We start from the raw sequence: 14,853 nt of genomic DNA, 5'->3' as shown, positions 1-14,853 counted from the left end.
GTCGGGGGTGGGGGTGGGGGTTATGCGCAAGGGCTTGCAGGATCAAGCAAGGCAGTGGAGGATAGGGATTCTTGGTGATGTCTCATCCACAGGGTCGCCATGAGTCGAGGTTGATTGAAGGGCAGCTAACCACAACTGTTTGTGACAGATTGCATAGCCATAGAGCAGGAGTGTGGGCAGCTTCATATGCTCCAAACATCTGGTGTAGAGGACAAAAAAGAAAAGTTGGTGGGGCACATGAGGCCCATTCGCTTTGCTTTGCTCACCCTTGCCATAAGGGAAATTAGAGACTAAGGAAAACAATCAAGCAGAGGCTGGAGAACTGTACTCTTCTTTTTTGTTTGACAGCGGTCTCATTCCACACTATCCATTTAAATAGTAAAAAAAATTTTGCAAGATTGAACCACGGCCTTTCTAATTAAAAGTTAAAGTTTGCATTTCAACTGGTTGAACATGATCTGTTGAAACCTAAGTGAAATTTTTATTAGTAGTTTCTTTTTTTGAGATATCTCTGTTCTATGATAAAACATTTATTAGAATATTAGCTCTTATAAGTACAAATAATAGAAAAGTCGTGTATGTTTGTGTGCACATGCACAATAATCCTCTTGGGATGTATGTGTCTGTGACTATTGATTCTTCTTGGAGATCTGGCTGTCATGACTAACTACTGCATTTCAAATTTTGATTCTATGCCACTCCAATTATTCTAGTTGGGATTCCATGGAGACAAGCAAACAAACAAAACTATTACACACAATCACTTCTTTAAAGCTAATTCAAAAGTCTTATTGCTGGGAAAGTATGATAGCCTCCCCACTATCTGTGACAGATAAGATTGTTTGGAGGAAATGTTGTTGGCTCCCCAAAAATGTAATGTAGGATATTGTAAGATGCATTAAGCATACTAAAGAATATCAAAATGTTTTGCATATCTTGCTTATGTCTACAGAGAAAACACATCTTTACCTTTGATACAGTTTAAATAGCTGGAGTCTTCTGGACTCCATTGCCCAAATTTAGCTTTCTAGGTGCCCTGGAAGAACCTTAACCATTTAGAAATCTATTTTTCCTCCTGGTCTACTGTTTCTGGATTATTATAGGGAAGTACATACAAAAGTCTCCCTTTCCAACTTTCCTAGGCATCAGTGTAACTTACAACATATGGTATTGTGGTACAATATACCTGTGATCAAAATTTTACCTTTTCAGGTAGTCTGACCTACAAACACCTTAACACTGAGGTGGAAAACACTGGTCTCTAATTTTGACAGAGATGTACAGATACTCTATTTCCATTTGTTCCTATACTGTGGGATCTTTAATGGTATGTGTAGGATTCTACCATTATGGATTACAAACCAAATAGTAGAAGTGGAACTGATTACAGAACATCCTATTCAGTTTGATGCTCTTGTGAATCAATCAGTCTGCGAATCACTGAGGCTCAACTGTATTTATAATATAATTACAGTCATTTGTGTTATGTCTGTTGTTCAGTCAAAGCCGCTGACTCACATTGACATTAATAACTTCAGATGCTACAAGAATCCTATTACTCACAGGACTCAGTTCATACTCTGTTGGGCTGAAAAATCCTCATGAATTTTCAGGAAGGATTAGCGAGTAGGATATTAGATTTCCATCAGCACTTGCTTGTACATATTTCCATGCAATATGGAAATTTTGTACTTGAACACATCACGAGGTGGCATGACTCACTGGAAAAAATAAAGTGCAAGGCAGCAAAAAAAGAGGACTAGCACATTACACATGGATCAATTCAATCAAAGAAGCCATAGATCTGTGTTTGGAAGCTCTGAGTAAGACAGCTGATGACCAGGCCTCTTGGAGATTTCTCATTCTTAGGGTTGCTGTAAGCCAAAGCCAATTTGATGGCAAAAAACAACAATAAATGGAAGATTCCACTCTGAAGTATTTTTCATATGCAGAATCTATATGGGAATCAAGCCAAACCATGTTGCGGCAGGTCAATTATTGCCTGTGCTCAGTTTAAGAGAGATGACATAGGCAACTGCCTACTTAACAGCTGAAACCACAACACTTCACTAAATATGAAATGAAGCTGCAGAGGACATCTGATGAAGTGGGATGGAGAACTTCACAAAAGCTTATTGCAAATAAAACTTGTCGGTCTTTACAGTGCAATCAGATTTGACATTTTCCCCTGTCACTAGCGTTCCATCTGCACTGTAGAACTAATGCAGTTTGACAGTGCTTTAACTGCCATGGCTGAATGCTAAAGACTCCTGGGATGTGTAGTTTGTTGTGGCACCAGAGCTCTCTGACAGCTCTCTCTAGCTTGCAAAACTACAAATCCCAGAATTCTACATGCAATTATATTGCCTTATAGGGCAGTGATAAGCTATGTAAACAAATGATGCTTCATTTTTAAAGTGCTGCAGTTTTTTTTATGCAGAGGGAAGATCTTGCCCTGTTCATTCATGCTCTATTGACAATCAGCTTGGACTGCCATAATGCTCTTTATAGTGGAATGCTTTAGAAACTTCACCTGGTATAAAATACTTTGGAGGTTGGACGGTCAGCTCATGTGACACCAATACTGTGCCAACAGCATTAGTTACCAATGTGTTTCTGAGGCTCATTTAAAATGCTGGTTTAAAGCCGTAAATACTTAAATACTTTTAAAGCCTTAAATATTTAAATACCTTTAAAGCCTTACCTACTTGGACCTAAGTTACTTAAACAGTCTTTACGTGTATTAGTGTGTCCCTACTTTGATGATATCAACAGATGTCATTCTCACTTAATCAACATCAAGGAGGATTATGTCGGTAAACAGAAAGGTTAGAGAGCTTCCCTTTTTTATGGTAAAGGCCCTACATGTCTGGAATGAACTTTGATGTGGTATTCTTCTGGATCCTTTCTTGCAGATCTGCAAGAAAGCTGTGAGGACTCACCTCTCTTTTCCTGTTTCTCTCTTAAAGTTTGGCTGCAAATTTTTAAATCTGAAGTCACAGTTTTATTGTAGTGTATTATTCGCTTTGCCACCCGGAAGGAGCGCCATCCTTAATGATGTCCTTAAATCCATTTAAAATAAAAATTAAAAATAAATAGTACAGTTGACTCTTCGGTTTTTATGTTCCAGAAACCATCTAAAATGATGTTCTCATATTGCCCCAGGCCACTGCATACCTAGTATATTTGACAGGCGGTGTGGATCACTTTATTATTATTATTGTTATTATTATTTAGAGTATTTATACCCCGCTCTTCAGCCACAAAAATTCTCAGTGCGGCTTAGAAAATGGTTAGTAATTAGACTTAGGCTTACAATCTAAAAAGACACAACATAAAACGAGAAGGGAATAGTGGTGGGGAAGGGGATCAGGTCCAGCAGTTCTTCTCTCCCTCTGAGGCCTGGACCAAGGCAGATGGACTGAAGGGAGGGCTCTCCTTCTTCCTTTAGGCCAGGCCTGATGGAGTTGGCTGGCCTTTCTCTCCCTCTCAGCTGGATAATGTCAGATGGCAAAGGGAGGGCTAATCTTCTTTTTAATACCCTCTCCTTCAAGAGTGTTTTTGGGGATCATGGAAGGAAGCCCAATGGCTAGGCAGCAAAGGTAGGTGATGCACCCTCCCACCCGGCCAGCAGACCAACCACACCCGGAAGGCAGCCTCTTCCCACCAGCGTATAGGGTGATATCCCTCTAAGGGATATCACATGGAAGCTTACTGTGGCTAACTGTGGGTGTTATAGCCAATTGCACCTGCCTCCAGTGATTTAATCGTCATTGAGGCATCCTGCTTCTCTCCCATCATCAAAGTGTTCACGGAGCAGCCAATTCTCCAATAGCGGAAGTTCCCGCTGTTGAAAAATGGCTGCTCCGCAAACGCTTTGATGACAGGAGAGGAGTGGGACACCCCAATTAAATCACAGGAGGCAAGTGCGATTGGCTATAATATGCGTGTGCTTTGGGAATGATTTAGCCATGTTTTAGCCATGGTAACCCTCCGTGTGATACTTCCTATAGATGTCACCTGGTGCATTCCACACCCCCTTAGTGACACTCTTGCCCCTTGTCATCAAGAGATCAGTAGCAAAAACATCAGTTGAAAAGAGTAATTTTATCACTCCAGTACTCCGTCTCTTCCTTTTGCCACCAGGTGTCAGACTTATTTCACAGGAACAATATGGTTCTAGAAATAAAATGAGATTTATTTTTGGCAGCTTCTCAAAAACAAGCTGATTGAAGCTCCAGGGGCCAGTTTCAGTGACACTTTGTCCTGCTGTGTGAAAGAGGCAGAAGAAAAAGAATGAGTGCTCAGCGATGGCTCTCCTTCATCCTGGAGAGAAGTGACCAGTGGGGTGCCACAGGGTTCTGTCCTGGGCCCAGTACTATTCAATATCTTTATCAATAACTTGGGTGAAAGAATAGAGGGCATGCTTATCAAATTTGCAGATGACACCAAATTAGGAGGAGTAGCTAATACCCCAGAGGACAGGAACAAAATTAATAGATTAGAAAGCTGGGCCAGAACTAACAAAATGAATTTCAACAGGGAGAAATGTAAGGTACTACGCTCAGGGTGAAAAAATGAAATGCATAGATGGGGGGCACCTGAGTAAATGAGACTACATGTGAACATGAGTCAAAATGTGATGCGGAGCTAAAAAAGCCAATGTGATTCTAGGCTGCACCAACAGAAGTAGAGTATCTAGATCAAGAGAAGTAACAGTGCCTCTCTATTCTGCTTTGGTCAGGCCACAGCTGGAATACTATGTCCAGTTCTGGGCACCACAATTCCAAAAGAATGTTAAGTTGTGTCCAGAGAAGGATAACCAAAATGCAGACAGTCTCAGAAACATGTCCTATGAGGAGAGACTTAGGGAGCTGGGTATGTTTAGCCTGGAGAAGAGACGGGTAAGAGGTAATATAATAGCCTTATTTAAATATTTGAAGAGATGTTATATAGAAGGATGGAGCAAGCTTGCTTTCTGCTGCTCCAGGGACCAGGACAGGGAAAAATTGAATGCAAACTACAGGAAAAGAGATTTAATCTAAACATTAGGAGGAATTGCCTGACAATAAGAGCTGTTCAACAGTGGAATATGCTGCCTCTGAGAGTGGTAGCATCTCCTTCTTTGGACTGGCCTTTGAGGTCTCTTCCCACTCTATGATTCTATGTATGCATATGTGATCTCCAGATTAAGGTTGCCATTTCAGGATCATCCCAGGACCTGAGGTTTCTAAGACAAAACCTGAGACTCAGGGATAGCCCCAGTGATGTTACATGCATTAAGGAATTTGCAGTTTCTCTCATCGTATCATTCATATAGAAATAGAGACCGAACATATTTTTTTACCTGTTGGGAAATTAAGAGAGAAAACTTAGTTAAAAGGGTTGTTAAGGAAGGTGAAATGAGGGGATTATTCCTTCTCATTTACTGAGGGAAGCCAAGATAAGGAACATTTAAGGTAGCCTACCTGTTTCTAGCCAGAAGATGGATACAGATAGGGTTGCCATAAGTCAGGACCTCCAAACTGGGACAAATGTAGGACAACATTTTCAAATGTAGGGCACTTTTTTTTTAAAAAATGGAGGACACATGAAAAAAATTGATTATTTTTTTTAAAAATGTTGATATAAATGCATGTTTCTTAGGCATGATCAAAATGGAGGACATTTTGGCATTATTCCTACAGATGGCAGAAATGTACTTCCCTTTCTGGCCAAACAACCCCCCTCCATTCCGTCATCATCACTATCATTTTTAAAACAAGGCAGACCTGTTAGCATTAAAAGCACCACAAATACACAAAAAGACACTTTGAGGGAAATAAACCTTTGGAAATGGGCAGCCACCTCCTCCTCCTCCTCCTCTTCTTCCTCTTACTTCTTCTTCCTCCTCCTCTTCTTCCTCTTACTTCTTCCTCCTCCTCCTCCTCTTACTTCCTCCTCCTCCCCTTCTTCCTCCTCCTCCTCTTACTTCCTCCTTATCCTCCTCCTCCTCCTCCTCTTCTTCCTCTTACTTCCTCCTCCTCCTCCTCCTCATCGTTGGTTGAATTTCGCACCAGGAAATGGCACTTTTCCCTCCCCCTGGCCCAGAGGCCTATCCTCCTCGGTCCTCCTCCTCGTCCTCCTCCTTCTCCTCCAAAGCTCACTGGCCAATGGCAGACTGGGGCTGGAAACAGGCCAGCCCCCGCTCTTCTGCCATTGGCCAGACAGCTTCGGGGACACGCACTCCTTTTTAAGCCCCGCGCGCGGGTGCGCAACAGGGGCGAGTGAGCGCTGCTGCCAGCCGCTGCCCGGGCAAGTGCCACGGGTGGCGCAGCAGCTGCACAGAAGAAGGAGGAGGAGGATTGGAGGAGGAGGAGGGCGGCACGGCCAAGGAGGAGGAGGAGGAGGTGGGTAGCCGGCCAGCACCAGCTGCATTGGCGGCGGCCCGGAGGCCGGGCCCAAACCCAGGATTTAGGGGGAACCAGGCCGGGGCAGGCCAGGTTCCCCCAAAAGCGTGATTGTCACGGGAGCCGCCGGGTTATGGCATCCCTAGATACAGAGCAAAGTGGAAGGTGTGCTACAATGGATGGGAAGGAAGTGGAAAGCTAAGTAAATATACAGACTGCCTGGAGAATTTTTAATAGTTGCAGCACCAAATCCATTAATCCTTGAAAATCACAGCAAGATGCTGCTATGCTAGATGGAGAGATGCACTTTCCTCTTGCCTAAAATGAGCCCATCAAAACTGAAGAATTTGTACCCTTGCCTTCTCTTTTGAGATGACCCATGAGAACTGGATATGCAGAGCCAAGCCCTGAGATTTAGCAAAACTACTTCAGATAGCAATGCTCCTAACCTTCCATCCCATTTGATTCTAATTTCTCTAGCTAAGTCTTAAAGATGTAAACAGGGACATTAACACCAGAATTAGCTGGTGTTAGCTGGAAAGTTATTCAGGAGAAAGGTTCTCTGATTTCAGTAATTTAAATGAGCAGTTTTTATAACCATGATGCTGCTCCAGAATTAATGCAGTTTGATACTGCTTTAACCATCGTGGCTCCAGTTTATGGAATCCTATGATCTATAGTCTGTTGTGGCACCAGAGCTTTCTGACAGATGGCTAAATATTGCACAAAATTACAAATCCCAGAATTCCATAGCATTGACCCATGGCAGTTAAAGTGGTGTCAAACTGCATTAGTTCTGCAGATGCAGCCAATGTTAGCTTATATGGTCAGCTGAATGGTTCCCCCCCCCTTTTTTTTGATCCCCAAGGAGAGGAGTTAGGGGAAAAAAATAAACAGATGGGTCAACTGTCTCAGTTCACCTCATATAAAACTTCTAATTCATATCAGGGCTATGCACCCTATTGTAGAATAAGAAAAAAATACACAATAGAGTAGTGTGTAGTTTCACACTCTGTAGCAGGGAATGTCATTTCTTAGGGGATGGTAGTGAGAATGTAATTTCATTTTGGATGTCTATAAGAATTCAGCAAGTGCTGGTCAGATGGCTGGAAACCTCCAGTGAAGGAAGGACCAAACATCTCCTGGTTTTCAATTCTGCTATCAAAACAGTTTATACTGCTGAAAACAGTTTATACTGCAAGCTTCAGAGCCTCTATCAAAAATGTGATAAAGCTCTTTCCAATCATTCCATCTGGATAGTTCAGTATAATTTCCCTGCCCAACAGAGGATTATGCTGCTGCAGACAGCTATGTCTGTGCCTTCATACTGATGCACTGGCAACATCCTTCATTATTAAATATCTACAAACCAATTGACAGGAAGCATCCTTTTTCATTATTCCCACAAAGACGGACTTGTTACAGCACTTTGTGTTCTAACAGACTGTGTAATAAAAGCAGATGTGAACAAATGCTGCAAACAAACTGGCATACTGCGCTGAATACGGCAAACTGTGCATGTATTTTACAACTGCAGAAGGCACAATCTGCACATACAGTATTTTTCCTAGTGAGCTATAATTGGACAGATGCTTTCTGAATGCCAATTCGCATCATAGCCATGCCCCAGTTCCTCCCTTTTGCTGTGATGCAGTCAGACATGATTCACATTTTCTTCATAGGGTTAAAAATTACTTCCTGTAACTCAGTTTGTTTCAGTTCCTCTCCATTTCTCCTCATGATCAAACCGCTCTGATCTAAACGTGGAAGAATGAGGAGGAACAAAGATATCAGGGATGGCTCCAGCTAGGAAAGGAGAGGGCACTGGGGCAAAATACTTTTGGAAGTATTTGTTGTTTTGTGTGCCTTCAAGTCGTTTTCTGACTTATGGCGACTCTAAGGCAACCTATCATGGGATTTTATTGGCAAGTTTCTTCAGAGGAGGGGTTCCATGACCATCCTCTGAGGCTGAGAGAGTGTGACTTGCCCAAAAACACCCAGGGGTTTCCATGACTAAGCGGGGATTTGAACCCTGCTCTCAAGGGTCATAGTCCATCGCTCAAACCACTACACCACACTGCTTCTCACAGCCTCTTCCCAAGTAGGCCTGCTTCGGGCTCACTAATGGACTTTCACTAGTACATAAAGTATTTATATATCCTAAAGGATCTTTAAATTGTTTATTTGGCTATATGGTTTTACATTAGTTTTCCGTTGTCTGTGTCATGCCCTTATATCTTTTGATTTTCTTGTAGTTATGTGCTTTCATGTCAACTCTGGCTTATGGCTGGAGTGTAGCTACAAACTGAGACAATATAAAGGCATTGCCCCCTAAAATAAGTATTCTGGCCCCTCGATGATATTTCCTTCAGTTCTCAAATTTCTAGCATTCCTGGGAGTGAGACACTGAAAATCGTTTACACTTATTTCACATCTTATCATTCATATTTGCTGCATCTTCATTTCCTTGGTAACTTTGCTTGCTTGTTTTCTTTGGATGTCTAAACTATATATTTCTGAACGCTCAGCTGATGTTTTTAGTACAAGACTACAAACGAGGGAAACGAAGGAAAATTTCATTGGGGGCAGAATTCTTATTGTGGAGACGATGCCTTCGTTTTGCTGCAACCCTATCATAGGGTTTTCTTGGCAAGATTTATTCAGAGGAGGCTTGTCATTGTCTTTCTCAAAGGCTGAGAGAATGTGACCTGCCCAAGATCATCCACTGGATTTTCATGAGTGTGGATTTGAACCCTGGTCTCTCAGAGTCCTAGTGCAATGATCAGAATGCTACACTATTGCTAGCTTTTTTGTTATAGAGTGGGATATTATTATTTAAATCAATACATAAATAAAGAAGTCCTTAAATAGACTGCAGATTTTTCAAGTACAGTGGGCCTTTGATGTTTGCTGGGGTTTAGTTCCAGGATCTCCCATGGATACTAAAATCCATGGATGCTCAAATCCCATTATATAAAATGGTGTAGTAAAATGGTGTCCCTTATAAAAAATAGCAGAATTAAGGTTTGCTTTTTGGAATTCATATATTTTAAAAATATTTTCAAGCTGTGTATAGTTGAATCGGTGGCTACACAGGGTCAACTGTAGTTCTATTAATCTTGGAATGTAGTGCTTGCAAGGTACTGATGGACTTTACAGATAGACAAAAGGAACTGCATGCACTCCTGACCTGAACTGCCTCCCCACTTATCTGTGCTCTTAAATCCCAATAAATCTTTGCCCATGACCTTCACTCCTCAAACCTCAAGTGTCTCTTGCTTATTTCTCCTTTCCTGCCCTTTATTCCTCCAGATGGGCCTCTGAAATAACCTAAGACTGTATTTAGCTGTGAACAGAAAGAACTCAGGCCTGGAATTTATCAATGTAGCAGCTGATCTCAGCGGTGAACTCTCAGGTGATACTGAGGACTATACCCAGTAGTAGCTGGTGGCTTCCTTGTCAGAGACGTAGTGAATCCGTTCCAGGTACCCAAGGTGCTGAAACATATACAGTGGTCTCTCCACATCTGGTGAGGTTAGGGGTCTCAGAAGATGATCTCTATCAGGACTGGCATCTCTGGACACTTGCTCAGTCAGGCCCAATAGCAATTTTGAAGCCTTTTGTCCTATATGTTACTCACCATGTTTTTGTCTAGTGGCTGTTTTTTCAGACTTTGTGAGCTATGATAAAACTCCTTGCAGAAGTATTTTCAGACACACACACACTGATTTTTCCACATTTTGTTCTGCTCATAAACTGAAATTGAAATGGATTTAACTGACATTCAGGCCACTTGATGTGTGCAAGATACTTTTATACTGTCAAGGTGCAGAATATTTCTACTGTGGCACAATAGCTGAGTAAGCAAAAATAAAAAAAATTGTCATGGAAAAAAACCTGGCTTAAAAATAGAACACATGCCAAATAAGATCTCTCAACACGCATCTTGTGTCAGCAAATAACATTTGTAGTTATGGTAAACATATATCAGATGGACTAATGCTTGTGAAAACAAAACAAACTGCTCAGGAACACTAGATAGCTTTATGCTGTGTGACATGAAACTAAACTATATTTTTGGAATCAGCATGGTATAGCTGTTTGAATGTTGGACTAGGGGTGCGTCTACATTGTAGAAATAATGTTGTTCAACTCCACTTTAAGTTCTGTAGCGCCATCCTACAGAATCCTGGGATTTGTTGTTGTTGTTTTTTAGTTACTAGCACTCTTTGGCAGAAAAGGCTAAAGACCTTGTAAAACTACAAATCCTAGGATTCAATAGGATGGAGTTACAGCACTTAAAGTGGTGCCAAACTGCATTATATCTGCAATTTAGATGCACCCTAAGACTCTGTGAGATGAAGGTCCAAATCCCCATTTACCCACGGAAATCCACTGGGTGCCCTTGGGCAAGTCACACTCTCTCAGTTTCAGAGGAAGGCAATGGCAAACCCCCTCTGAACAAATCTTGCCAAGAAAGCCCTATGATAGAGTCAGTACAGTACAGACTGCCCAAATGTGGCGTACTCCCGGCAATATTAGGGTTAGGGACTGCACTGCAACAGCACGGTAACTAACCCTAGTACAGAGTGGTGCCATAACAATGGTGGCATCCTGTGTAAACAGGCGCTGCCATTGTGATGTAAACATTGCATGGCATCTGCACGGCAGCACGCATCGCTTACATCACGAGTGCGCCATTGGCACACTCGTGATGTCCGCCCTGCGGCGCAAAAAGAACCCAGTTTTTCCGGATTCTTTTTACTCTGGAGGGAAGCCGCACGGTTTGGCGACTGTGGCTTCCCTCCAGAGGGAATTAGGCCACTGGCAGGCGCAGTCTGTACCACGCCACTGTAAGTTAGAAAATGACTTGAAGGCACACAGCAACAGCAACAAACTATATTTTAGGCATAGTGGCCCTCTCGGAATGGAAAAACTACAAATAAAATGTCATCAAGGGTGGCCTCACATGACCATGATATCTGCAACTGTCATTTGACAGCATAACCATTGGAAATTATAAAGTGTCCTGTTTCTCATGTGCCAACAGTTGTTCATGGTGAGGAAACTTCACATGTGAAATGGAAAGTTTATAATGTCATTATTTCCACATAGATTGGCTCTCCAAAGTGATCTTGCTTCTAGGTCAGAAGGAAGGGAAACTGTTCCAGCAGCCAGTGAAATCAATACAGAACTCAGACATTATAAGTTACAAATAGAACAGATGTTTGTAACTAGTCACTGTTTGCGGTACGGTAATGAGGTATAATAAATTCACATTTCAGAAGTAATGTTGCAGATTAGACCACCGTAGTGGTGAAATGAGCAATAGATTCTAGTTACTTTCAACAATAACTTCTAAAGGGCATTTTAAGGCAATTTGACATTTACGCCATTCTCTCATCCTAAGGTTTTTTTCTTCTGCTCCCCCAAATAATGGAAAGTTATAGAAAAAGAATGAGTAGTGCAACGAGTTACATTTTCAGTGTTAGAATGAGCAATAGTAGTCACTTTTAAGCACTGTAACATGTGTTGGGAATGAATTACTTTTTAAAAACCAACTTTCCAACCATTCTAGATCTTTAATGATTGTGTGGAATAGGGAAATTCAGCCAGTGACAAGCACCTCCTGATTAAAATTTCTTCTTCTATCCAACTATTAAAGGTACAAGAGCCCTGTCCCTTATTTCACCTGGCAACCCTACCTGGAAGCCTCCAGGAGAAGTAAATAAACATTTCAAATAGGTTGTAGCCCTCTGTTTATGTTTCTAAATAAAAGGGACTTCAAGGACCATCCAGTCTAATACCCCGCCATGCAGAAATACATAATTACAGCGTTCCTGAAAAATGGCCATCCAACCTCTATTGAAAGATGTCCCAAAAAAAAGGAGAATCCACCACCATGTGAGGTAGTCCATTCTGCTGTTGAAGAGTTCTTACAGTCTATTACAGACGTTAACAGTTATTACAAAAGTATTACAGTTTAGTCTCACAAAATGCCAGTTTTTAAATCCAGGAATGGATTTCTGGACACTTTTAGTTTTCTGTTTGTTTGTTCACATTTTTGGCAATCTGTGTGGTCTCCATTGAGCCCCTGAAGCAGAACATTGGGTTACAGGTGCCCATGCCTGCATTGGGCAGCAGATTGTGGCTGTCATGGAAGGGCAGCAAATTCTTAGTTACTGTGCATAGTTATGTATACGTCTAGAAATTTCAGTCAAATAATTGACCCCAAAAACCTGAGTCGACTTATCCATGGGTACAGTACTTTAACTCTTATTTTAAAAGGAACCATCCCCTGGTGAAAGGCAGGAGTATAATCTATTCCAGAACCAATGACCCACCCTCTACTCTCTCATCCATCCATCCTTTAAGGTGACCACTAACAGTTATGCCTGCCAGAATTTTGTAAGTTCTTTGACATCCTTTGCTTTGTTCTTTACTTCCTTTGTTACATGCCTTTAAGTTTTACCCTCAACTTATCCACAGGTCATATCAAAATCCATAATAGCCGAGCATGTACAGTGTTGCTGTTCTTTTTTTCACTATGAGGGATAGACAAAGACATTTTTGACATCCAATTTTCCAAGTTAATGCCTAATATTAAGACTGGATTTGGTTTCTCTACAATGCAGTGGGGGTTTGAGGTATTTGGTGCATTGCTTCAGGCAGCAAAATGTCTCAGGCCAATCCTCCTTGCTATTATTTGATCTGAAGTCAACCTCAAACTATGGCAACCCTATGAAATACAGACTTCCAAGATTTCCAATTATCAACTGTCCTTCTCAGGTCTTGCAAGCTCAGAGTTGTGCCTTCCTTGACCGAATCAATCCAATCCAGGGTCTTCCTCTTTTCCTACCACCTTTCATTTTCCTCAACATTATCATCTTTTCCAATGAAACATGATCTCATGTTATGTCCAAAGTAAGGCAGCCTCAGTTTAGCCCACTTCTAGGTTAACACTGTACCACAAAAACAAAACAAAACAAAAGCACATGTTAAGGCAGCTATGGATTTTAAGGATATATTTTTCTGATCCTCTTCTCCTTTGTAGTCTATATATCTTGGACCTTGGAGATTTTCTGAATGAGCATCATGATAATGGGTTTGCACAGTGTCACCTGTATGGATCCTCTGGGCTGTTTGACCTCCTAACCACATGCTCATCCCTTGCCTCTGCTCAGTATTCCTCACTGCCTTGCATGCTTCCATGAATTCTTAGAAAACCTGCCACTGAAACAAGACTGAATTAAATCACTCTTAATGTCTTCTCCAATATCATTCCAGAATTTACATATTTAAGCAGAACAATGTCATTATCTGCTCATCAGCAGTGTTCCTTTTGCTCTGATTTCATGCAGTTTCCACACTCGAGGTAAATGGCTTCAGTGATTAGTGGTTTCAGTGGTTAGTGGCGACACATTTGTATTGTAAATATATGGCATATGTGAATATTTGAATTAGAACTACAGTCCCAGAGGCTGTTTGCAGTATCTAGGCTCAGCAGTCCTATTGAGAAGCACAGAAACACTGTCAGTAGATGAAATTAACATCTAGAGCATAAAGAGACACAAATCCTAATCATAAAATGATTAAAAAATAATGAAACTTAACAAAACCATTTCAATATGCCATACATGCATTCTTTTCAGAGGAATACAAGTTTCTACAATTTATATAAATCAATATATGTTTCCACAGTTCGAAAGATGGGGGAGAACAAAGTACAGCAGATACTTTGTACAGCAGATGCATTGCATGCAGATAATTCAGTTCCTGACATTTGCAAATGAAAGCGATCTAGACCCTGACTTACCTTGGAGAACCTAGAAAGCCACCACTAGTCACTGCAGACGAGGATGGGCAATGTAGTATGCAGCTATCCTGGCTATTGCATTGGCCTTCAGAGTCGCTATTACTGTGGCTGAATTCAGAGGTAATCCACCAAATGGCAGAAAAACAAGCTACATTTAGATGCTAAAGCCAGGATGTGCAATGTACTGGCTGACATGATTTTTGTGGCTTCTTCAGTCTCACCCAATATAACCTCTCCCACTGCAATGTATACAAACATAATGTCCATTAAAAAAAGGAGAATGTCATTCCTTTATGCCTCCAGGGAGTGCAATTCTCCTTTAAAATAAAGTGCAGCCCCCTTAATATATTTTTGCCCCAATAATGTTTTGGTTGGTGGGCGGATTGTGAAGCATATGACAGGTCCTGCGGGGTTGGTCCCCACTCCCCCTGAACATGACCATCCATGCCCTTAAAAATTGTGTTCAAGGAGTAGGTACTTTGTTTTACAGTAGTCATACTCTTTGAAGCCTGTGAGAAGTACATATTCTTTAACATTTTACATATGAAAACTGGTACATGTATGGCCAAGCAACATCAGAGCAAGATGGCAAAAGTTATTAATGAGGAAGAACAAACAAACTAGGAGAGGCTGCAGCACTTTCCTTTT

The sequence above is a fragment of the Sceloporus undulatus genome, chromosome 4, assembly GCF_019175285.1.
Source record: "Sceloporus undulatus isolate JIND9_A2432 ecotype Alabama chromosome 4, SceUnd_v1.1, whole genome shotgun sequence".
Taxonomy (NCBI): Eukaryota; Metazoa; Chordata; class Lepidosauria; order Squamata; family Phrynosomatidae; genus Sceloporus; species Sceloporus undulatus.
The sequence above is the reverse complement of the archived record's forward strand: the minus strand, read 5'-3'. Positions refer to the sequence as shown.